This window comes from Ochotona curzoniae, unplaced genomic scaffold, assembly GCF_017591425.1.
Source record: "Ochotona curzoniae isolate NIBS_2020 unplaced genomic scaffold, NIBS_Ocur_1.0 contig_4612, whole genome shotgun sequence".
Taxonomy (NCBI): domain Eukaryota; kingdom Metazoa; phylum Chordata; class Mammalia; order Lagomorpha; family Ochotonidae; genus Ochotona; species Ochotona curzoniae.
Genome location: NW_024466343.1, coordinates 9151816 through 9177991, shown reverse-complemented (window position 1 = coordinate 9177991; position 26176 = coordinate 9151816).

Sequence of the window (26176 nt, the reverse complement as noted above, 5' to 3'; positions counted from 1 at the left end):
AATCTTGCATTATGTCACTTCATACTTACCTGTACCTTTTGTAATAAGAATTGTGTTGTAATTCATTAGTCAGTCATCCATAAGAGATTGATTGTTTATAATTGTTTATCATTTGTTGATCTCTTGTTTCACTTCATGATTGTCTGAGAAGATATACAGTATGACTGATTTTGAAAATTTGCTGAAGCTTGTTCTATGGCCTAGAATATGATCAATCCTTGAGAACATTCCATGTACCAATGAAAAAGATGGATATTCTGCAGCTATAGAATAGAAGGTTCTGTTGACATTAGTTAAATCCATTTCTCTAGTGTCTGAGTGAGTTCTATTGTTTCCTTGCTGAGTCTCTGTTGTCAGTCTGTCCATTGAGGTTACTAGGGTGTTAGGGTTCCCCACTACTACTACTGTTTTGGGATCTATTTCTCCCTTTCAATTCATTCATATTTGTTACACATAACTAAGTGTCCTGGTATTTGGTACACAACTTTTATTATGGTGACTTTTTCCTTGCTGAATAGCTGCCTTGATGATTATGCTGTGTCCTTTTTCATCTCTTTCAATCCTTTTCCCATAGAAGTCTATATTATCTGATGTAAGGATGGCTACACAAATTCATCTTTCCTCTCCATTAGCATTGGATATCCTTTCCATTCTTTCACTTTCAGTTTCCACTTATCTTTGTTAGTGGTATATACCTCCTGTAGGCAAGATCCAGTGTGCTAATCTATGACATTTCATTCTTGAATTTAACCCATTTACATTCAGGGTTAATATAGATAGGCAACAATTTGATCCTGCAATTTTAGTAATGGGTTGTTCATTAATTTAATCTTCTTTTGCCATTTTATTGAGACATTCTCCATGTTTGCATTTGGTTTTGGTAGGTGTTATTCTTTTTCCCTGCCATTAGGATATCTTTAAGGGATATTTGTAGGACAAGGCTAGTAGAAGTTGAATCTCTGAGCTTTTGTTTACTGTGGAAGTATTTTCTTTCATTTTCACAGATATAGGAAAGATTTTCTGGTAAATTTTTCTGGACTGACAATTTTATCATTTTAGAATCTGGAATACACAATTTGCTTCTGGCTTTTATATTTCCTATGATAGATCAGCTGTCAATCTGACCAAGATTCTTATATTAGCATTGAGTTCATTTCATGTGCATATTTAAGTATCTTTTCCTTATATTCTACCAGAGAAAAATTAATTATGATGTGTTATGGCAAGGATTACTTTTGGTCAAAACGAATGTGAGTTTATTGTCCCTTTCCCCAATTTTTTCTCCATATTAGAGAACTTCTCAGTTATTATTTTCTTGATTACATCTTTGAACCCACTTCCCTTTCTGTGCCTACTGGAACTTCCACAAATCTTATCTTTGGCTCTCTAATTGTTTTACTTAATACCTGAAAGATTTAATTAGCCTAACTCAGTTCTTCTTCCAGCTTTTTGCCTGTTTTAGCATTGTTACAGGAGGTGTTTTTTAATTTGGAGATTCTTCTGTGTCGTTATTCTCTTATTGAGGCTTTCCACTGAACTTTCAATTTACTGTATTCTGTTCTTCATTTCTAATAATTAAGCCTAATTTTGTTTCAGTATTGCCATTTCCCTGTAACATATTCCTTGAAATCTTGTATTGCTTCTGCGTGTTTTTAATAAATGTTATAACAATTTTATTTTTTTTTAATTCTTTATTCTCCAGTTCTTCTATGTCTTCCTCAATTAACTCTGAAGGCTTTTGCTCCCTTGTGGGAGAGAGACAAAGGAGCAAAATATGCCTGTGTCTCTTCTTTTTCCATTGGTCATTCTGACAGTAATTAATTCCTCTCATTGGAACTGGTTTTTAAGCATGTTGTCCACAGGTCTAAAAGTTGGCTAATGATCCCCTTCAGTACCCTGTTCTTTGTCGTTACTTATACCACTCCCTCTATGAAGCTTCAGTCCCTGACTCCCATGCCGCACTTCCACCAAATTACAAAATTTGCTAATAATTAACTATTATCAATTTTTGATTCACATTTATGTAACTTTTACATTCTAAATTCTATTTTGGATTATTTCCAAAAGTGTATCTTTTTTTTTAAGGTTTATTAATTTTTTATTGGAAAGTCAGATATACAAAGAGAAGGAGAAACAGAGAGGAAGATCTTCTGTCCGATGATTCACTCCCCAAGTGACCGCAAAGGCTGATGCTATGCGGATCCGAAGCCAGGGTCCAGGAACTTCTTCTAGGTCTCCAACACGGGTGCAGGGTCCCAAAGCTTTGGGCCAACCTCAACTGCTTTCCCATGCCACAAACAGGGAGCTGGATGGGAAGTGGAGCTGCTAGGATTAGAACCGGCGCCCATATGGGATCCTGGCGCATTCAAGGTGAGGACTTTAGCCACTCGGTCACACCGCTGGGCCCCCAAAAGTGTATCTTAATTCCTCATTTGCCATATAAAAATATTTGTACATATGTATCACTGTCTTTTACCTTTTTCTAATTCTTCTTTCTCCTTCTCTTAGCAATATCCTATACTCATATTTATAATATAAATTCATGAATATGCATGATCACATTTTTAAACACATCTAATTCTTCCATGAATGCCAATTGACATAAAGTTGATTGTTTAACATTATTATGCATATGTATATGTTTTTCATTGCTTACCTACTCATCAATGTTAGGATTAGTGCGTCTACTTCCCCAACACTTAAATTATTGTTAAGAGCATGGGGGTGATACTAACTTCAAAAGGAATCTCATTTCTGATATTCTCTCAATGACTCAGAAATATATGTTGATTTAGTTTATATTTCAAATTTAACTGTTATTTGCAGTGCCACTAAAATATTTTTTGCTCTGTAACATTTATAGATGAATCATATTTTCCCATTGTATCTCCATTTATTCTCTTAAAATTTTATATTTCCTGAAAATTACTGTCTAAAACCTGCTCCTTCCTGCTCCTTCAGAACTGGTAAATTTCATACACTGTTACATTATAGCACTCTAGAAATACCTTTTTCCCTTATTTCCACCCCAATGACAACACCTCCTATGCCTCATCCTTGTTCTTCCCTCCATCTCTCCCTTCTTTGAATCTTCCTTCCTTCCCTCTTCCATGCTTAGTCCTCTTATTTCTCTTCCTCTCCTTTGTCCTTCTGCCTTTCTTTCCTTAATTGTTAATTATGTTTTTTTGACTTTGTCCATTTTTTCTTTTCATTTTATTACACACATAGTGAATTTGTGGGGTAAACTGGAATGTTCTGATACAGGTATACATTGTATAACAGTCAAATCAGAGTATTTAGCAAATTCATCTCCTTGTGTATTTATCATTTGGTGGTGGTCAGAACATTGTAAATGTTGTTTTACAGTACTTTAGTAATGTCAAATAAAATGTAGTTGACCGTGGTCACTGTGCAACAGAACATTGGGACTTAATTCTTTTGGTTTATCTGCTGTGTTGTACCTACTGAACAATCTTTCCCTATCTCCCACAGCCTTCCTTTCCTACCTCTAACCACTCTTCATACTTCTGTGAAACTAGCTTTCTTAGATTCCACATTCAAGTAACATGTAGTATTTGTCGGTGACTGGCTTATTTCAGTTGGGTTAATGTCCTCTTGTGGTAGGACCTATTATTTTTATGAGTAAATAATGTTTCACTGCATATAAATACTACATTTGGATCTATTCATGGATGGCTAATCTGGTTTCATATCTTAGTCAACATGAATAGCGCTTCTATAAACATGTGCATACACACAGCTCTGATTTTAATTCCTTTCAGTGTGTGTGTCCTCCACACACTTCTTTACAGAAAATTGGAGAGACATTTTCTTTACTCCTTGGTTATCCTGAATGATCACTCTGGCTTCACATGTGGTTGATTGTTTGATTTCAGATAAAATATGAATCAAGACATCATTTGAGCTTAGAACTTAAAATCATTTTTGTTTATATTCACATTATTTGGGAGAGAAACATAGTTTAATAAATACCTGTAAGCAATAAATACCCGGAGCAATTTATCTTGGGTTTGTGTTTGAGCATCGCCACTGACTCACTGAGTAGCACAGACCAATGACTAAAATGTTGCGTGCTTCAGATCTCTAAACTGCAGAAGAGGATAATAAGAACGTATGCATCCCAGGACTGGTGACGTAATTAGAGAAACTGACACGCAGAAAGTGCATAAAGCAGTTTTTCATTAACTATAGATGCCGCATGGCATTTTGCTGTCATGTTCTAGATTGTTTTCACTTCAGATTCTGTAGCCCAAATTGGAAGCAGAGCCTAGACTCCAACCCAAGCACTCCAGTAAAGCTATGCACATTTTTCCTTTTCTCTTTCTTCTTTTTATTTATTTTTATTAGAAAGGCAGGTTTACAGTAAGAAGGAAAGGCAAAAGTCTTCCATCCACTAAAATCTTCCATCCGCTAGTTTACTCCCCAAGCCCTGCAGTCACAGGAGCTGAGCCAATCCAATGTCAGGAGCCACGAGGTTCCTCCAGGCCTCTCACGCGGGTGCAATGTCCAAAGACTTTGAGCGGTCCTTTACTGCTTTGCCAGGTCATAGGCAGCAAACAAAATGGGAAGGGGCGCATTTGGGATCATCATGGGTGCAAGGCAAGGACTTACCCACTGAGTCATTGCTCTGGGCTCGCCACAAGCATCTTACGCACTGTTTTCATTGCCTTTCCTCCCAATTTTGATATTTTAACAGTCCCTTCAATTTTTTTGATTCACTCTTAAATGAAAATCTTTTCATATTTTATAAAACTCACCCCTTCTTTTGAGAGTATAAGTTAAATATTTGTGACAGCTATCCATTCGTGTTATCTGCTTCCTTTGTGATGAGTTTTTGCTTATGTGTTACTGCTTTTCTCGTGTAGCTCTCCTTGTATCCCACTGAGCTCTGCTTTTTGGTTCATCATGATTACAAAAGATGTGTGGCTTGTGTGAATTCCCTCTATTTTTTCTTCTCTGATCAGAGAAGACTGTCTCAGCATTCTGAGGATGGAAGAGGGTCAGCTTCACTTAGAATAACAACGAATGAAAGAGTAACCTCAAATACTCCCTACTCTCACCGCTGTTCTCAACATGAGAAGCGGATAATTGCGAAATATCATTGATCGCTCCAGAAGCCTAACCTTTGCTCACACAGCACAGCACAGTTAGGTAGATGCCCATCTCTGTGCGCACAAGTGGCAGTGGGAAGATAGAAGACTATGGTTCGACCCCCACAGCTTGTCCTCTCCCCTGACTCCTGACACTCAGAGTTATCAGCTGGCACTTTTTTTTTTTTCGTGAAATGGTCACAAAATGTTCTGTAGGATCTATGTTGTCCATTATCTGCTCCCATTCACTTTTTGTCTTGCAGGCATGCGTTGTCATTTTGGTCGACAATGATACTGCTCATATTCTATTCATTGTTGTCGCTTTCATTTCATGATTCTAAATTTTAATTTCAGTGATTTAAACAAAGACAGCAAATGTGTTTGATTAGATTTCACTAAGGATAATTGGCCTTGATATCTGTAAGAATAAATGTAGCTGAATAACTAGATGTCATAATAGCCATGTTATCAACATCAATAACACAATTTAAATTCTACTTTTCTTAATATATGCCTGTGGCACTGTATCATAAAATAATAAAATAAATAAACGTAGTGTAAAAAATAAAATAAGATTTTCTTTATCTTGAATTGCCATTATTCTACCATTAGTGATATTTACTGGTAGGTGGCATTTAGTGATAAATTTGATGGAAATTTTCAAATATTATTAGTAAATTGATATTTATAAATATAAAATTAGAAAAGTTAGGTTTTATGATTTATTTACCACTAAAAATAGCTACAAAATTTTTATAAGATTTATTTTTATTATTTTTTTATTGGAAAGGCAGATATACAGAGAGGAGAGACAGAGAGGAAGATCTTCCGTCCGATGATTCACTCCCCAAGTGAGCACAACGGCCGATGCTATGCCAATCCGAACCCAGGAGCCTCTTCCAGGTCTCCCACGCAGGTGCAGGTTCCCAAGGCTTTGGGCCGTCCTCGACTGCTTTCCCAGGCCACAGGCAGGGAGCTGGAAGGGAAGCGTGGCTGCTGGGATTAGAACCGGCGCCCATATGGGATCCTGGGCGTGCAAGGCGAGGAGCTTAACCACTGCGCCACCGCACCGGGCCCGCTACAAAAATTTTTAAATGGAATATTGAAATAGCTTATTTCTTGAATATTTGCTTTTGAAGCAAACTGTATCTTCTCTATTATAGTTCTCATTTAATGTCAGTAAAATTTCATCTTAAAAATCACTGTCCTATGTGGAAAAACATAAGATGTTTGTGAAAATGATTCTTAGGCTTTGTTTTCTGCTCAGTGACTGGCATAATAATTGCAGATTGAGCATCTCTTTTGAGTAAATAAATGAATACTAGCATAAATTATTTCTGTACCTAAAATTAACTCAAAAGTTCATACAAACTTAAAACATAAAGTATTATTGTAAGAGTCCAAATGGATTTTAAGTTTTTAAACATCTATTTAATGTTTTATTTATTGGAAATGAGAAAGAGGCATATATTTATATTAAATTTTACAATCAAATACACCTGTGGAGAAAGTCAATTTTTTTTCATATAACATAATGCAAAGTTGTATTACTTTAGCTTTTATGTTTATAAATGGAATGCTCTAGATTTGGAAAATACACCATATTACCAAATAATATACTAAAACTTTTATTCCAGATTGAACTTTGGCTAAAACCTAATTGTTTTTCATGTAATTAGAATTCAAAGCAAAGTGTTTCCATTTGAATGTTTCTTCCTTTAAAAGTCTGCTGATGAAGATATCTTGGAGTTGAAGCCACCACCCAGGGTAACAGGTCTTGTCCGACAGCAGTCGCAGCTCTTTCCTTTGAACGGACTTTTTCCACAAATATATTTTTACTTACCAAAAACCCTAGAATATTAAATTCTTCACAGTGCTGCAGATAGCAGAGGTTTGCAGGGGAAAAAAAAATGTTCCAATAAGTATAAGGATAAAAAAGTTTCTACAGTTTTGTAGATAGTAAAATGCCCTATACCATGGCAGAAACAAGACTGGCAGCACTATTATCAGGGCTGCAACAAAAGCAGTTGTCCCTCCAGCTTCTTGGGGTCACAAGCAGTGTTACAAAGCTGCCAGGAGTGCAGCTAAGCTGCGGCGCTGCGCTCTGATGCTCACAGCACTTTCCGCTGGAGTGTAATAGAATACTTGAGAGCTATTGTATTTTTAAAGGCAATTAATATTTTATTATGCACAGACTTTTATTTGCACCATTTGGATTCCTCTTCTCTAATTAAATCTTGTGATTTACACAAACAGAACTGCTGTTCTTTAAACTCTGCAAATTATCAAAATTAACAAATACTTGTTAAAAGGAGGCAAAAACAGCCAAGGGTCCCATTTTTGTGACAGAAACAACTGGATGCTACAGTGTAAATGGGTAGCGTCCCTTGTTTGAGTGAAACAATATGGCCATTACATTTATAAAATAACTTAGTTAAGTAAAACTGATAGATATTCCAGCTGTCTTTGAGCACAAAGTTAATTCTTTAAATAAATAAAGCCAAAATATTTTATGTGTCTATGTAGGATTTTTGCTCCATGACCTTATGTGCAGCATTTGTTGTTAAGGGATTTATAAATCAGGACTGTGGTTTCTGGCATGCATTCCCTCAGTGCTGCATTTGTGGAATGTTTCCTACGCTGTGTGAGTCATCTTCAGAGGGAACAGAAAGACTCAAAGCTCAGATGCCCTTTAGCTGCATAAGTTCCATACCTCATTCACCCCCCATCCTATCACCAGCAATAAAGGAAACAGAGTACAGAAATGTGAGTTTGTTTCTGGAAAGGCAACAGACAGGCACTGATTTGAGGGTCTGAAGAAAGACTGGATGAGAACAAAGAATACCCTCCAAGCTAACTGGTCTAGAAGCTCTTTTCAAAGCTTTCCTACAAGCTGGCTGTAGGATTTTTGAGGAGCAATACCCCAAGGTCTCTCTCAGGAGAACAGGAAAGCAGAGAGGAAGGAGATGCAGGTGGGTGCATGGACTTGGCATTAGGAACTCAGCAAGAAATTATTTCCTTTATGGCTCTTTTCTTTCACCACTGGAAAAAGTATATTCAATCCAGTTGAAAGAATGAGAGCCAATGTATTCAAAACACAGAAACTTACTTTCCAGACAACAGTTTGGGAAAGTCTTTGGATTCGAAGTAAAGGGGATCAATGCAAGTTTGATATTTCTATTCTTTCACATTCTTCTCAATCAGTGAGTTGTTTTGTATGTAAGAGGGCCAGTGGATTGACAGAGGATAAACTCCCACATGAAATTCTATAAACATAATTAAACATCCTCCTATAAAAATAAGTTTAATTTAAGCATATTTTAGATAGCATTTTATATCTTACACTGATAAAAACTGATTTTTGGAAACTTTTCCTGCACACACGTGCACACTCACGCACATATTCCAAAGAGGCAACTTCATATATTTAGGTTCAGAACATCTTTAAATTAAAAATATCCTATGTGAAAACAACACTTAAACTGGAAACAAATTCCAACAAAACACACAAAAAGAATCTTTCTTGTTTTTCCAATTTTAATACTTTTTTATTATTTCTAGTACTGGTACGGAATAATCATAAAAAACATTGTTCTTTTAAAGACTCTTCGTGATGCATGTCTACAAAGTTTACTCTGTGAGATGACATGAGAAGGGAATGCCTGAGAAGGGAGAGTGACAGATACAGACGTTGTGGCTGACATCTCGTATCAAAATGCTACCCCATTTCTGTCTGAGCTTCCTGTTAATGTGGCTAGGAAAGGGGCTGGAAGTGAACAAAGTGCTTGGGTCTCTGCCCTGCATCTGGGAAACTCACATTAAGTCCTGGGGTGCTGGCTTCAGTCTTACCCAGCCTCTTCAGTTGAGGACATTGAATGAATCAGTATATGGAATATCATCTCTCTCTCTCTCTCTCTCTCTCTCTCTCTCTCTCTCTGTTCCTCCCTTTATGTCTCTGCCACTCTGTCAGATAAATGAATATTTTTTTTTAAATGCCAAACAAGCTTACACTTATTTCACACTATTCTCTAGAATTAACAGTATGCCCAGTAATTAACAGAAAGCTCTCTTTCTTTCAATCTGCCCCTCTTCCTCTTTCTTTCCTTTAAATGATGCAGCAAATCAACATTTAATTTATATGCTATGAATATCACTTTTTAGTACATTTTTAGTGCTACAGATGTTTTAGGACTACCAAACAAATAATTATCATTGGAACTTTGTTTCCATAGGAATAAATATTCGAACTTAGAGCTGAACACAAGCATTCTGGATAGCATTTATTCAGTAAGACATCTACACACCACACACCACACACACATGCACACACATAACAATAATATCTAGCTCAACACTCACTGTGTGAAGAAGAATAAATACAAAACTTTTAGTATTATCTCATTTCCTGCTAACCATACAATTTAGGAAGTGGAAATTCTTATGACAACCTTATACACGTACAGGAAGTGAGGATTAGTAATTTAGTTCTGCAGTGTAAGTGCAAGTATATACAGACTAAGAGGAAAATCAGGAGTGTAAGATTGTGAATAAGGGCCTTTAATATATAAAATTTGGTATTAGATGTCTGGGTTCTCTCAAAGTCAAGGGGAAGTTGAAGTATCTTATTCATGCATAAAGAAAAATCATTAATTTTAGGAATATTTCTATTATTGTTAGGATAACTATGAGAATCTGCATTGTCTAAATATTATCATAACAAATCATAACATTTATTTCTGATGTAGAGGACAGGCCAGATTGACCAAACTGGTCTATGTGAAGGAAAAGTGAAGTCTCACGGATTCTTTATGTCTGCTGATTGTAATACTTACAGTCAATCCTTTGATTGTAAGGGGTCTCGCTCCAGCTGAGTTCAAAACTCACGAAGGGTATGTGGATGAGGCACAAAGAGAAAATAAGTGGGCCACTACAAATCCAGGATCATAATGGACAATGTGAGAAAGCTGTCCACTTTATTTATACAGAGGTCGTCACAAAGACTGGCACAGACTTTTCACACCTGGTCAAGTGGGCATTCCTAAGGATATTTTTGCCAAATGTTTCCTCAAGGCAGGATATCTGCTGTCCTAATCCTGTGGTCAGGAAGTTCTCAATAGACGTACACATCAATCAGTAACATATTCCTACTGCAATCCTCATCCTACAGCTTAATCTTGAATCAGTGAAGGGAGGAAATGTATCACAGGAGGGAGCTAAAGATCAAAGATGGTCAATGGGGGCAGCAGAGATATCATGAATTGTAAAAGGCACTTTTGCTAAGACATTATCAGCAGCATCAACTTCCAAGCTCACATTGATAGTAAAGACCATCTCTACAGTGGCAGACAATGGCTAAATAAATTATAGAAATCTCAGCGGAATTGTCTGGGTGCCCGTGCAAAGGAAGGTGGAAATGCCTTCAAGTGGTTGTAGAGACATCTGGCCGGGCCCTGCCATGCAGCGGGAAATTCCTTGCAGCCCTGCCTGTAATGGAACAATACTCTTCACACCTTCTTGTCTTCCACACCCACTGCACAGACCCCAGCACGGTTACTTGGTGTAACGGAACTAATGAAATACTAATTTTTGAAATAACACTAGATGTTTATCTTGCCATCACAGTTTATGGGCATGTTAGTGCAAGAAGAGATCCATTATTTGAGAAGATATCAGTCCCTAACTCTAATTCTTTTATAGGTGCTTATCAAAGTTTTCATTGGACAAATTACAATACCGTATTTGAGTTATACAGACATAGAGGACTTAGAAATACAACAATATTTGCAAGTTGGAAAAATGATATACCATTTCTACAATGGAACTCTACCTTCAAATTAATGTGCTATTTGTAAATAAGTGCTTACACTAATATTTAAATGTGATACACTGATTACTTATATGTGGCACCACTAGTAACTGGACACAAAAATAATTTCAAAACTAAAATTGAGTAAAATTTTAAAACAAACCGTTCTCACATGTTTCTTGTTCTGCCCTGATCAACACACACAGTAGAGTTCAGTGTGTTCAATCTAGTTTTTTTTCTTTGGTTATTTCCTAATTCACAGTATTTGCTACTTTGTGTCTTTCTAAACTAATAGTAATGTTTCATGTTTATGAATATTAATGTGAGAGATTTGCTAAACAATGTGTCTAAATCATCCCACTTAGTGGTTTCCATCAAATGGTTTCTATGACATAATTCTGACAATAAGCCCCCGAAGGAAATATTCTCAGAGTTCTAAAAGCAAAGATTCTTTAAAGCTTTAGAAGAGATCGTTAACAAGGAACAATTTTATTATTTCTTAGTCACTCTTGTGACTCTAATGAGATGTATTTATTTGTGGTAACTATCTTGTGACATTGTAGACACATAAAATTCTGAAGAAGTTTTTGAGTCTTTGAATATATAGGCTTTTGAGGCAACTCATTCCCCTACAACTAAAAATGTCATATGTAGACATGTTCTGAAAAACAACCTTCTTATTTATAAGCCTGGTGTTACTTAGAAAGTGATGCAATATAGTAGAAAAGATCTGAATTCTAGTACAAGCAATGTACGACCAAATGTTTATGATTTAGCACTCAAATATTCAAATTCTCTATTATTTTATTTGTGATATGTGAATATTCCATTCTTGGTATTTAACATCTGTGGATTCATGACTTAGAAATTGATTTTAAGTTTAGATGTGAATGGGGAGCTGCATAGTTACACCCAAGTATTTTGCCAAAGTGCTGTAAATATATATTGGAAAGCCCCATAGACTTGGAATCTTGAAGTCTTCATGTTTGAGATCCAACTTTAACTTGATGGAATTTCATGAATCATTAAAACATCTTCTCTAAATGTTTTCACTTACATCTTCAAATGGTTGAAATAGAGGTTATAAAATGTATTCTATATGGTCAAATACGATTTATGTGATATTTTAGTAAAATTATATTTATTCATTTAAACTATTTATTGAATATAGACTATTCTTAAGAATTGTCATAGATTCCAAATAGGCAGCAGAAAGCAAAAATATTAAAAGGGCATAAATGAGTTCATTCATTGACCCATGGTTAGTCCTGATTTCACCAAGAGCTATAATATCAGAATAGAGAGCTTTTATCATAAGATTACTGCATTGCATTAAACATGTGTAAAAATGTAAATGCTACAAAGGAAGATACATTCTAGGCTACTAAAAATGCTTCATTACAAAGATAATGAAATAGAATTTATATTTTACATGTTCAAAAATTGTTTATCTATATTTTATTTAATTATGCTGGAGTAGCACAAAAGCTTTGGTGAAACAAACTGCCTTTCTATTCTTTACTGCTAAAACCATATTATTTTAGAAAAGATTGTCATCCCCAATGTCAGTGTCTGTAATACAAGGCTTTGGAAAAGACAAGATCTCACATTGTTTCAGTAAATCTTGAGCACATCCCACTAAATTAACAAGTCTATTTTGTGGAGTTCTCCGCTGCTGCAGAACATCTTTATGACTTAATATTGTCTCCAAGGGAGGTCAAAAGCTGCAGCTGCCCATTCTTGCTGCCAACCTTGTCCAAAGTGACAGAAAGATCACCTAACAGTGCCAAACAGGAAAAAAGAGTCATAGTAGATTTTATTAGCTACCCTTTTGTGTTAATTAATTAATTCTGTTCCTTTCTAATCATGCCAATTCAAAGAGCCAGTAATTTCTTTGCTACTTCCAGGAGGCCATGTAGAACTTCAGCCTTGCTCAGCACCTGCTAGGAGTACCGTGAGGTAGCTCAAAGGCAACCCATGATGTTCTCAGTTATGAAACGTGATCTGAATTCAATTCTCTGTCATGATGTTACATAATGTCCTTACATGTTTCTCTGTTTCACCTTTAATTTTTTTAATGTATTTTCATTTCATTTAGGAGGCAGAAAGACAGATCTTTGATTGCATGATCTACTCTCTACATGCCCACAACAGCCATGAAAAAGACAAAGTGAAGCCAGAAACCTGGACCTTGTTCAAGTTTTGCCACAGGTATAACAGGACCTTAAGGATATTAGCCACAATTTGCTGACTCAAAGGATGTGCAACAGTCAAAAGCTAAAGAAGATGCAAGGTAGATGGGACTTTAACTAGGTCCTCTGATATGGGATATGGGCATTCCACTTGGCAACATAACTTTTTTTGTAAATGCCAACCCTCCCCTCTGACTTTTAAGAAAGAAAATATGCATACTCTCAGAGAGGGTTGGGAGAGATGGAATTAGAGAGAAAGACAAAGGAAGGAAAAAAAGAAAAGAAACAACAGAAGGAGACGGATAGGAAGTGCTTGGTAAGTATATGTGTAACATTTACTGATTTAATTAGTAAGTGATGCATTATCTGTTAACAAAATTTATTAATATTGATTCTGAGGACATCACTCCATGTACATATATCAACATAAGGGTCAGATTATTTCAACCTCAACTATACTTAGGGTTAGAGAAACCAGTTATAAAGACACACGTGAGTTTGCTGGTGCTGCAAATTTAGCCTTGTAACTAATGACAACAGCTCTGTGAACTGAATAACCGCTCTCTCCAGCAGTGATTCCATTTATTAGGACTCAGAGACAGGCAGCAGTTCAGTCCTGTGCCAACTGCAACATTACCTCCGCTTCTGTTCTGGAAGGACCAGCTTTAAAGAGCATACAATGAGTTGTCAGAAAGCAGCAAGAACTAGACAGCCACATTTCTTTCTATGATATTGATTTGTAGACATCATCCCCTTGACCACCCCCTGGGTGGTTTGTGGGTAGAAAGTAATTACGAAAGAAATATTGTGAACAGTGTGATGGCACAGCATCAAGTAAAGCCACTGCTTACAACACGGACATTCCATGTGGGTACTGGTTTGAGAATCAGCTGCTCTACCGCCCCAGTTCATTGCCCTGCTAACGTTCATGAGAGAGCCGCAAAGGATGGCCCAAGTTCCTGTCTCATCTGCCTGTATGGGAAACACAGATAAGGCCAATTCTAGCAAGGGCAAAACCATCTGTACCCTTTTGGGGAGTGAACCCATGGATGGAAGATGTATCTTTCTTTGTCTCAACACCACTTTGTTTAACTCTGCCTTTCAAATTGCTGAAAAAATAAAATTAATATTAGTCTTTTCAGTCTTTATACTTACCTAGATTTCTTGTGATAAATTAGGGGAAAAAAGGCAAAAGGAAGAGGTTGTCCTTTCTGCTGGAACCCTTTACAGCCATGAACTTCAAAGGTAAATAACTCTTGTTGGATTTTTGGAAGTTCATGTGAGCATTAACATTTAGTCCTGAGGTACAAAAGCAAGGATATGTACAGACACACAGACTAATCATCAATCAGACACTGACTCTTCGCTGAAAATGAACAATTGTCCTTAGCTTATATTCAGGATATCCAAAATGTGATAGAATAATGAGGAATAGGTATTAATAAAATGAATGATATTAAGCATCACAATAACACTTAACTGTAATAAGTAGTATCAGTTATTTTTATTCTTCGAACTTTCAGTACAAATCTATGAGGTTGATAACCTTAGTACACCATTTTAAAGATGGATAAACTGAAGATGAGAGAGGTTAAACTTAGCTCAGGTTTTGCAATGCAAAAAGGAAAAGATCTGAAATTAAAATCCACATCAAAAATTCAAGCTATATAAGCTTATATGTTTCACATGTTCTATTGACAGAAAGGAAAAAAAAAAATAAAGGATAAAGGCAAAAGGAAAGACCTCTAACCTTCAATACTATTATAGAGGTGATACTCCTGAGCTTTGCACGTTTTCCCTAAGGAAAGATCTTTCATCAACCAACAAAGGAAGATCAATAACAATTTCTCTATTCATTTACATAAGCATGTCTCTTTCTAAGTCAAGTCTATTTTACTGGATAAATATTTTCTGAAATAGTGATCCTTTTCATGTTCAATATCACTACTTTCCTTGAGAAAATTTAGGATTTATCCTTAAAACCGTTGAACTCTACTGCAGCATTATATCCAGTGAGATTTGGTTGTTGAGACTGGACACTGTGACGAGGCAGCCAGTGTCTTGCTTCTTTTCCCCACTAGTTTTCAATCAACATGAGAACATACAGGAAAAGAGAAACTACAGAAATTAAGAAGAAATGATGGGAGTCCTCTGACTTTAGCCCCAGAAGTGTAGTTCACTCCAACTGTAGCTGGGTTGGGTTGTCCTGAGGGGCCTCTGCTGCATCTTCCAGTTCCTGTTCAGGGTCCTGTGGCTTTTACCCTGTGTAGCATATATCTGAAGCACTCTCCCTCTCTTTTTCTACACACAATTACTGACTTTTCTGTGTTGAAAAGGATTTCTTTTTAAAGAGTTTAATACTTTTTCTGTAATAAGTTTAAGGACTGAAGAGAAATGAAACTAAATCTATACAGATAAGTTGCGCTTATTTGCTCTGGGAACTAAGCCTCTTTCAGTTATTGGACTAGAAATCTTTCTCGTCCCAAGTTTACTGCAACAGACAGAAAAGTAGAGGTGTGTGACAGAGAGAGGGACAGAGAGAGAAAGAAAGGAGGGATGAGATTCAGCATTTAGAACAAACAGTAAATCCCCAACAAGAAAATGTTCTTTAGTGCCAGCCTTGCTGGCTATCCTCCCATGCAAGGACTAATTCAACAAGTCTACAACAGTTATTTTTGATGAAGAAATTTAACTTGAAGCTCTTCATTCTATATTTACATTATTTGTTTCCCTGAGTTTTGATTGTTTTCAGATAAATATGTACAAAAATCATGATCAGAAAATAATTACAGGAACTGTAAAGAAGAGAAAGATGGCAATGCCGAGTAAATTCAAATCAATTCTTAGCTTCTTTTTAAATGTTGCACTCTAAAACAGCAATCACTTGAGGCAAGATGATCATTCTAAAGGCCGAGGTGTCAGTCCTTCACAACAGTGTTGAGCAAACCTAGAGAATTACAAATATTCACAGTAGAGAGTTTCAACTTCTTGGTGCATGCTGTTCTTCAAGCACTCCATGTGAATAGTGAAGTTTTCTTACAAAGAGCTGAATATGTTGCTCAACTGGGACCATGAGCTAAGACTTCCATAGATTCACCTGACTGTTCCATGGAATTTTATACTTTGCTGGAGGTATAAAAGCATGAGGAAATAGGTTTTCAGATGTTAACAGCTGGATATCTACTCTAGTTCTCAAAGCTCAAGAAGTCTGCTACTATGCCTTAAAAACTATTTGCCTTAGTAACATCTTCCATGGTCTATCTTTTTCACTAATTGTGGAATCGCTGTTGATGCCTTCAAATGAAATATACTATACACAACAGAGTCTGAAGTAATATCAATCCTACCACTTGCCCTATCCTCCAAATTAATCCAATATTGAACAGACATAACTAGAAGGCTTATGTAATAACTGAATGGAACGGATTATAAAGTATTTTTTTAGATTTTTTTAAAAAAGTTATCCTTTGCTGAAGTTAATATATAATCCCTTTTGTTTCTATTACTTATATTTACTGGATATCTACTTAATATTTAATTAATTCTAATTCTTTAAAAATTCAATGCAAACTTTTGTTACTAAATTAGAGAAAAAAACATTTTCTTTCTTTAGCACATGTTCCCAAAATGGACAAGGAGGTAGGTCAAATCAAATGTAATTGTACAGGCCACATTCTCTAATGGATAGACTTTTACACCTTAGACCTAGTGTGTATACATAGGCCTCATGGAAATAGCATGGTTGGAGCTAATGATGTGCATTGCTAAATATTTTTACATCAGGGTGACATTTATAAATTATATTTTAATATTACAATTATTTTAGATGATTGCCCCCAAAGCCCTTTCATTTTTAGAAAATAGGCAGCATGCTTGGCCCACAGACACTCAAAACCCAAGATGTTCCAAATTGGACTCATTATCTCTCCACCCCAACCCTAAAGTTGCTGCTCCTCCGTGTTCCCTTGCCACTCTCCTCCCAACCACACAGGCGAGAAAACTTCAATCATCTTTGACTCTGACCTTCACTGACCCTTTATATCTAATCAACCAAACCCTCTCAAGTTTACCTTTGAAATGTCTTTGGAATTTGTCCAATACTTCACACTCACCACTCTTTTCGTGGGTTGGACTGCCATTTGTCAAATGTCTCAATTATTCCAAGAACATGTTCACTAAGCCCTCAGGAGCTAGTGCATTCCATTTCCTAGTAATACCCTTCAACTTGCCAGCATTAGCCTTGCAACACAGATATGAATGGTAAGCAATCTGAAACTGGGTAACAGCTTTGTCGACACCATTTTAAAGACAATGAAACCTGAACACTTCAGTGAGGCATTTGTCCCTACACTGTTAGCCATATTGGTTATTTGTCACCAACACCCCAGACTTTAACTCCAGTATCTTATTAACATTCTTTGTTTTTCTCAAGCAGTAGTAGCCTTGGGAAGAGTAAACAGTGCCGTCACGTTGCATAATTTAATCATCTTCTGCAGCACTTTCTCTCTTTTACATCCTTGGGAAGAATAAAACAATTTTGCTATTCACATGTCTGTTCGACTTACTCCTCTGTTATAATTCTTACCACAATATCATAAGAATTAAAGCTTTTAGATGTATGCCTTTTTTTTCAAATCCTGTGCAGAGAAGTCTGAATGCTAGGACTTTTTGTCTTTTCATGTTCTTTTGTCCTGCAGAGTAAGCTCAAGATACACAAATGTGTTTACGGCTAAACATTTTCAATTATTTTGCAAATTACTATTGGTGCTGTTCACTCTGAATTAAGAAAAAACATTTTTCTTAACAGTATTTCTGTTATATATGGGAGATATCAATACTAATACAGAACTTGGATGAAATATAAGCTTTGCTGACATGACATACGGTATTTTTCATATTACCTTTGTGTTAGGATCATTTATACACTTTTTAAAAACCAAAGCAGAGCAAACAGTTTGCAAAATTGGTATGTTTTCTCAAATACCTAATGAGAAAAGATAAAGACAGATGGAATTCAATTGGCTAATTTTCTGCTCAGCTGCCTACATGAAAAATTAAGATATACTGACCTTATGCTGTTGTGTGCTAAATTGTTCAAATATTCAGCCTTCTTTAGTTAACTGTCATGTCAAGGTTGAACAACCAGTATCTAGATTAACAGGCACCATTCAAATGGCTCTACTCCTTCTTCTCCCTCTTTTTAATGTGAAGGAAGAAAATGTTCAAAATAGAACAAACTGAGGCAACTGGTTTACATTCTTGAATATACAATTAGATCAAAATAAAGCAACAAAAATCACATCACAATTTTTGAGGCAGTTCAAAAATAATACATGCGTTTTTAAAATTGCTTGTACTTTTCTCCCTCCAGATCTTTCCAGTTTTTTAAAGCTCTTAGCTCAGGAAAAAAAGAAGTGTAAATTTATCCTTTAAAAGTGAGGTAACCTTAAGATTCTTCTCATGTCAAAACGAAATGGGAAATGATTTCCATTACCGTTGAGTACTTGAAGCCACAAAGGACAACCTCAGCTGTCTGTATGTTATAATATTGCGTAAGTGCTTGTGTGTGCACACATTACATCAAAATCCTTCCTGACAACAATTGAAGTAGTAGGTGTTGTGTGTGAGAGAAATTTTCTCTCAGGTTTCTCCTATAGTAATTTTAAAAGACCTGACCATATTCTCCTTATCCTCAATCTCTGCCTTAATGAGTCATTTTAACTTTCTCTTTACATCTACTAAATTCTTGCCTGGAGTTCATCCACTTCTTCATTATTCCATTTATCTGAGTCAGGATTAGAAGTTGTAAAAACTTAGAGAATAATGTGTCTGCATGATGAATGTTAAATTTTACACCAAATGACACTTGGTGGAATTAAAAGAAAATATCCTGGATTCTTTGAAATAGAAAAAACATTTCAGGTTCATTGAGAACTATGAAGATTTGATAACATCTGCCATTTAATAATCAGATGAAGCTGATGGAATAGGAACTATTTTGAGTCGAGTGAAGGGAATAACCTTCACGATTTGCATGACTAACACCAAGTTGTTGGATACTCAGTAGTGAATATCATCTTCAGGATATAGGAATGGCATCTACACAAAGCTAAGGCGGAGTATCCAGGGGGAAAAAACATTTGAACATTGTACCCTTATATTGACCCCTAGATTTCTCAGGGAGCTCCTGTGGCTGTGGAATACAGGCTGGGAAAGAAGTTGACTGCACTGCTACGAACAGGGGTGCTGGAGACAGAAAAGTGCCTGCTGGTTTTCCAACAGGATTCAGAGAGATTCCACCCAAAAACTACCATTAAACCTTGTGGAGAATGAGTGCTGCCAAGTCTCCTCAGTAATATGGCCGGAGCCCACTGTAGGAGCCAGAAGAACAAATGACACATTGGAACCTAGAAAAGACATCTCTTTCAGCTGCAGTGTCCCTTACTTCCCCTTGCAATAAAGGTCAGTGCTGCATCATATTCCAAAGGAGAAACATGAACAGTGTGAACAGTTGCCCACTTTGGTATTTAAAGTAGTAAACAACAACTATGAAGCTGAGATGTAATACATTGCTGTGTGTGGCAAACTTGGTAGGTACTTTACTAAAACAGTATAGAAATAAGAAGCTGGGACTTGGTTGCCCACAGGGAAGTTTTATCTCTGAAGTTAACAAGTGAACATGCAAAGAAGAGGAAGTGAAAAACACTTACGGAGAAAGATCCCCGGTATGGGGTATCTCCATAAAGAGATGGGAGCATATGTGTGTATTAGGAGGTCTGGGGTGCCAAAAGCGTCTCGCATTTTTAATGGTTCTCTGAATCATCTTTCTCTGGGGGGAGAACCTGAAAAAAACCTTCTCTATGCAATTAGGAAATGAGTGAACAATTCCTGTGGTACCCACTTAAAGGCTTTATTTTCCTGATCATCTGGTGAAGGACAACAGGGCAAGCGGCAAGCTGTGTGTGCAAACATAGGGCAGTGAGAGGGTGGCTCAGGGAGAATGGCTTCAAAAAGTTTGTCCCTAGAAATGCACCCAGATGTTAACAGGGATGAAAGGTCTCAGTAACGATTCCAGTACACACATTTTATTTTGTCAATAATTTTCTCCCTTCCTCCTGTAAGCATTTTAAATAATGGCTAATCATTGAAAACATTGGTATCTCATGTGGCTACATAGAAAACTTATAGACATTTGGAAATTTGAAAAAGGCAACTAGAAAACATGCAGTTTCTAACATTGCTCTGTACAGAAGCACATCTAAGTCAAGGTATAAACAGTGTGGAAAATGAGAATCCTCTATACGTGAGCTTAAGATCCATTTCTTTATTGTTGCTTGTTGGTAGACCAATGTACAAGAAATGATATAAAAATGCAATGCGTTTTTAAGATTTAGCCATAGTTTTATGTAAACTACAAAGACATCATCATCCCTTGCGATATAATGCTTGGATGTTTTTCTAAGAAATAACTGAGATCTAACTGTTGTGTTTGAAAGCTTATTTTTACCACTTTAATCAAAAATAGTTGTGTTATCTTTATGCCAATTGGCTACTATGCCATTTACTCAAACATCTTATGAAACATTGTCCGGCACTAGGTAAATAATTGTGATATTGCTTTTTTTTTTTTTTTTGATCTTTGGACAAAACGAAGTAATAATTAAAGTTGCTATGTTTTTAAGAACTAGCTTGTTAGTGTTACTTTTGACTTTGAAAAAAATTAAACGTGAAGTCTTTGAAAACATTCTGAAGAAAAGATTTGGGCCTTTTGCCTCTGGCTTTTAACCACATTTTAAAGACTTCTGAATAGTAGGCAAGCAATGAAACTATTTCATCTATATACTAAGAAAACTAAACTGGATTGATTTTCAATAGATAATAACTTTTGCCTATGCCTTTAAGGGATCCTGCAAGGACTGATAACAGCTTGGCAAGGCATCTGTCATTTATATAATAGCAAACTGAAATAATGCCACAATAGCATTTTGTGAAGTAAACTAGAATTACCCAGGACTTTAACTGAAATACTGTAGCTACAGTCAGTAATGGCTGCACACTATCTTTAGCAGGTGCAACTGGTAAAAGAATAGTTTTAACTAACGAAGTATTAGGAACATTGATTTTTTTTTCCCAAGAGGTAATTGAAATTATTACTTCTAACTTTTATGCTCTCTAATGTTGTGTGGAAGGATATGTATTAGAGATTAATTCCAATTGGAGGATTGTACTTAATTTAGTTCTTAGTTTATCTTTCCAGCATACACACACACATATGCATTAATAAAAGGTGCTATCCTTGGAAAGACAGAGATGGAAACACAGAAAATTCTAAATATGAAGGAATACCTTGTTTTCTCTCATTTCTCCACTTGTCTGACACAAATTGTATGGTAGCAGTTCCTCTTTAGAAAAGAAAGAACTTATAATGAGGGCATTATGCTTTTCTAAGAGAAAAAAATATTGTAGATAGCTGTAAGAAGCACCTTTGAATATTCTCTTCATGCTGTTGGAGACTTAGTATTTTTAAGAAGAGAAACAGCAGCATAAAAATATAACTAAACTTCAAAAGCCCTGATGACAGTGTGACTGGTGTTCTGTAACCTCCCTTGATCTCCCATAAATAATCAGTTCTACAAAGCTCAGAGAGAGTTACAAGATGTACATTTTAAGAATCTTCATTTTAATGAAAAGTCTCAGGAAAACAATGTGATTGTTAAAGACTGGTGGATTTGTTTTGCTTGCTAGTTTTGGAGGTCCAGTTTCCCGTCAATGGGTAAGGACTATTTCCCCTGGTGTTTATTTAGTTCAAATATTTCAACTGCTTTTTAACTCATGTATTAACTTTCAAAGTCTCTGGTGATGCACAGGACTTTAAAATATTCTATTTGGGTAAACAACATCAATGAAAGCGCGTTTCTGAAGAAAGCTGCAGTACAGCGGCCCTGCACCTCTGTAAACAGTGTCTATGGCAGGTTTGCAAAGCTCCCTTTCTGGAAACCAACTGCTTGCATTAACCTATCAAGAGAAATGTTGGGCTCATTTCTCTTAAAAATAACTGTGGGCTACAAATTTTGATGCAGTTACAAATTGTGGTCATGTACTTAGATAAATAAAGAAATGAATATTATCATTTTATACTGGATTTAGATTGTAGGAATTCTGGAAGAGAGATAAAAATGTCAAACTATTACATGGAGGCATAATCTCTAGTAATTAGCTTCAATATTATTAATTTCTTACTTCTTTTTCTTTCAGTTACTGTATATCCACACATTCCTACAAAAATTCAGATGAGAAAAAGAGATAGCGGAATTTAGATATAAGACATCCACTTACTTTTCTGATAAATTTAAATAGGTACATAAAATATGGTAAGATGGAAATGTGCATTTTATCTCAGAGTTCATAGATATCCAGTTAATGTTCAAACTCCTGACAATGTTACATACTATATATTTTAGTATAGTTTTTCTTAACAATGTTAAAGCATATAATGTAATTCCCTCCTTTTCCCTCAAGAAATACCTTCTGGGGCCACAACTACTCACGGATAAATAAAACTTTAGGAAGTGAAGCAGCAGATGTGGAGAGCAGTGCCATAGCAGAAAGCAGGAGTAGAAAATGAAAGCCATCGCGATTACTGAACCTGCAAGGAGAATTCATTTATCACGTAATGAAAGTCGAGACAGATTTCTCTCAGTATCTGATATAAAATATGATTGGCTTAAATCTTGAATTCATGAAGCAAATCATACTTTTTTCTTCAGTATTTATTCTTTCTATTTATTCATTTCTTGGTGGTATTTATAATGAATACCATCAAATAAGCAGTCACTAAATTCATGTAAATCATGAAAATGAATCTATATTCCATAGTAGATATTTGAAATTCTGAATATCCTTTAAATTCACTTGATATGTATCTTTACCTGACAGAATTGAATATAGAATAATGTGACAGAATTTTATATTCAGAATTTTCATTTCCATAACTTGTAATGTGGTATCTGATATGTGATGGTGGTTTACTAATGTTAAAAACAACTCAAACCAAAGCAGTTATTCTTTCTTAGTATTACATATTTTGATAGTTACAAACAGGGGCCCTCAGATGGGAGTGATTTCTCAATGCCTCTGCTAAATTTCTCTGTACCAAAATGCTTACAGACTCCAAACATCATTTACTACCTGTTTTTAAGTAGCTTGTGTACTCAGCAAAACTGTAAGAACTACGTATTAAATTCTGAATTTTCTGTTGGACACTTAACATCATTTTGCTCCCGCCTGTGGTTGCCCATGTATTTCAGATGGAAAGCCGAGAGTTTAACTGCTCCTCAGGTTCCCTGTCACCAGGTTTCTATTTGAGGATTACCAATTAGAAGTACTTGAGCGATATTTGAAAGACACAAGAGAATGAAAAGCCATTTTTGCCCTGACAACAGCAGACAAGCTGAAGTGAGGTGGCGGGTGAATTCTTGCTGTTTCACAGGAGGTTTTGTTAAATCTCCTTCAGTATATAACCCCTTATTTCTGAAAGCTGGTAAGATCACTGGGGAATATGCTTTGTGATTACTGTGTTTTTGATTTTCTAAAACATTGCATTTTTCTTTTCAAAAAAATATTTTTTTTATTAGAAAGACAGTTATATAGAGAGAAGGAGACACAGAGAGGAAGATCTTCTGTCCACTGTTTCACTCCCCCAGGGCTGAAAATCCAGAGCTGAGCTGCTTCTTCATGAACCTACTTTTTCACCCTTGTTCATCATTTCTCAATTTCACATACTCCATTTCTTAGACACAACATATCCTTTTCAAATTTTAGTTTGTTTCCTACAAATTACTCAGCTAAGGTATTTTTATCCCCACGTGCAACTCATCATAATTTCATCTAAAGGCTATTGGTTCTTTCATTCCTGAAAGTAAATACCGTGTATTTTTAAATTTCATTTTTCGTAGAAGAGGGTAGGATCTTATGATACCCATGATTTCTACGTGTGTGTCTATAAATTCTCATTTTTGTGTAAGGGACGGCATGTACCATATCAGCCGGTAATAACTCATGGTTTTATTTATCTTACTACTTTTTAAAATTTAAAAAGTATGGTTAATTTTCAATATAATGTCACTGAAAGAATAAGAAGAAAACCTAGACATTGTGGAAAACATTTACTTAGTTGTGATTGTTAAAGATAATGTAAAATAATTTTTTAAGATAAGACTAGTTAACGTAAGTTAAGAAAGTAGTCCTAAAAATGTTTTCAAAATTTTCATATTAGAGTAGTAAGGTTATTTTGAAGATATATTTGTCAAAACACTGTATTTCAATAAAAAAATAGATCCAAAGATATAGAAAACTCAACCAAACTTTTGAATTTCTTCAACAGTTTGATAATGATGACATCTCATATTCTCAGAATGACAACAAACTTATACTTAGAGCTTATCATCTAAAATTATAAAAATAAAATAAGACAAATGAGAATCACAAGGAAAAGCATGAAAGCATGAGAGTTAGGCATTTCTCCTAGCAACTGAGATGGTTGTATCCAATATTAGACTATCTTGGCTCAGTTTTCAGCTCCAACTCCTACTGCAGCCTTACTAATTAAGACAGTCATTGCTTCAAGTGTGGAGGTCCCTACTATCCGTGTTGGAGACCAGGATTGAGTACCTTACACCGGATGCTTGGGCTTAGCAAGCCCTAATAATTGGAATCATTTAAGGAATGAAGCAGTAGATGTGTCATCTCTCTGTCCAACTGTCTGTCTCTCAAATAAAAGGAAGAGTGAAGTTATAGTCACAGAGACATTAGGTACTGTAATATAGCTTAAATTACACACTGTAAGATTGTTTGCAGACAAAATTTAAATTTAGAAAACATCAAGAATATCATATGATGTTAATCAAATACAATGTGTAGAAATAATCATTGAAATTTTTAAATTAAAATATGCAGGTTGGTTGAATCACAGCTTGAATGAGATAACTTAGGAGGGAGCTAGTGCAGTCAGTAAGTTATATAAACCAAACAATGGTGATAAAGTATGACATTAACAAAGGAAAGAAGCTGAAAAGAATTGAAAGAAATGAAACATAGAGTTAGGTGGTCCAACATATGTCTAACTTTATGTCTGTAAATAGGAGTGGGTAATAATGAAGGGAAGACAAGCAGCACACGAAGTGAAAATTTTGCAGAATATTCTAGAAATGATGGAATATACGAAACTGTTCAAATTTAACAAGACACAGGAATTCAAAGAAAAAAGAATGATAATTTATGAATATGAAGAACATCAAAACAAAGAAGATTTTGCAACAAAGAATGATAAAATGTCAGTAAGAAGGGTCATCAATTAGAATTTGATGATAATTTATCAATGTAAATGGAAACCAGTTTGAAGCAGAAAGACAATCTAAGATGAAGAATAATAATGGCATGCTTGACTAAATTAATATGATTTTATTAGAAATTTTTTTAAATTGATCATTTTAGACCTAAACTAATTGAATCATTTATCAAAATAGGTACAAAATTAGGAAATATCTAAATGTAATAGATAAAAATACAGTCTCAGAAAGTAAATTTGAAACACAAGTAGAACTATAAAGAAGAATGGTTACTTAGATTGATAACTGAAAACTAACATTTTCTTCATAAATAATTTTAAAAACCTAGGTCGGGTAGCAGATTATAAAAACTCTAAAATTAAAATACTGAATGAAAATAGCAGGAAAAAGGGGAAAGATTTGAATTCTCAAGAGTATATTGACATATTCTATCGTACATATACAAAGATGAATATGCTTGCCAAAAATGTAAGGAAAATATGTTATTATAAATGTGTACATATAATGTGTACATGTATATGTGTGTGCATTTAATTAAGTTTATAATTTCCTATATTAGCCGGAAACGAAAAGTTATACAGGTTAAGGAAAGTAAAAACACAAACACAGGAAATGTGAAATAATGGAGCTAAGTAAAATTGATGCTAGAACAGATAAAAAAAATAACTGTAATCACAGTTAGTCACTACAGGATATTTATTCAAAAGCACTGAAATGAAT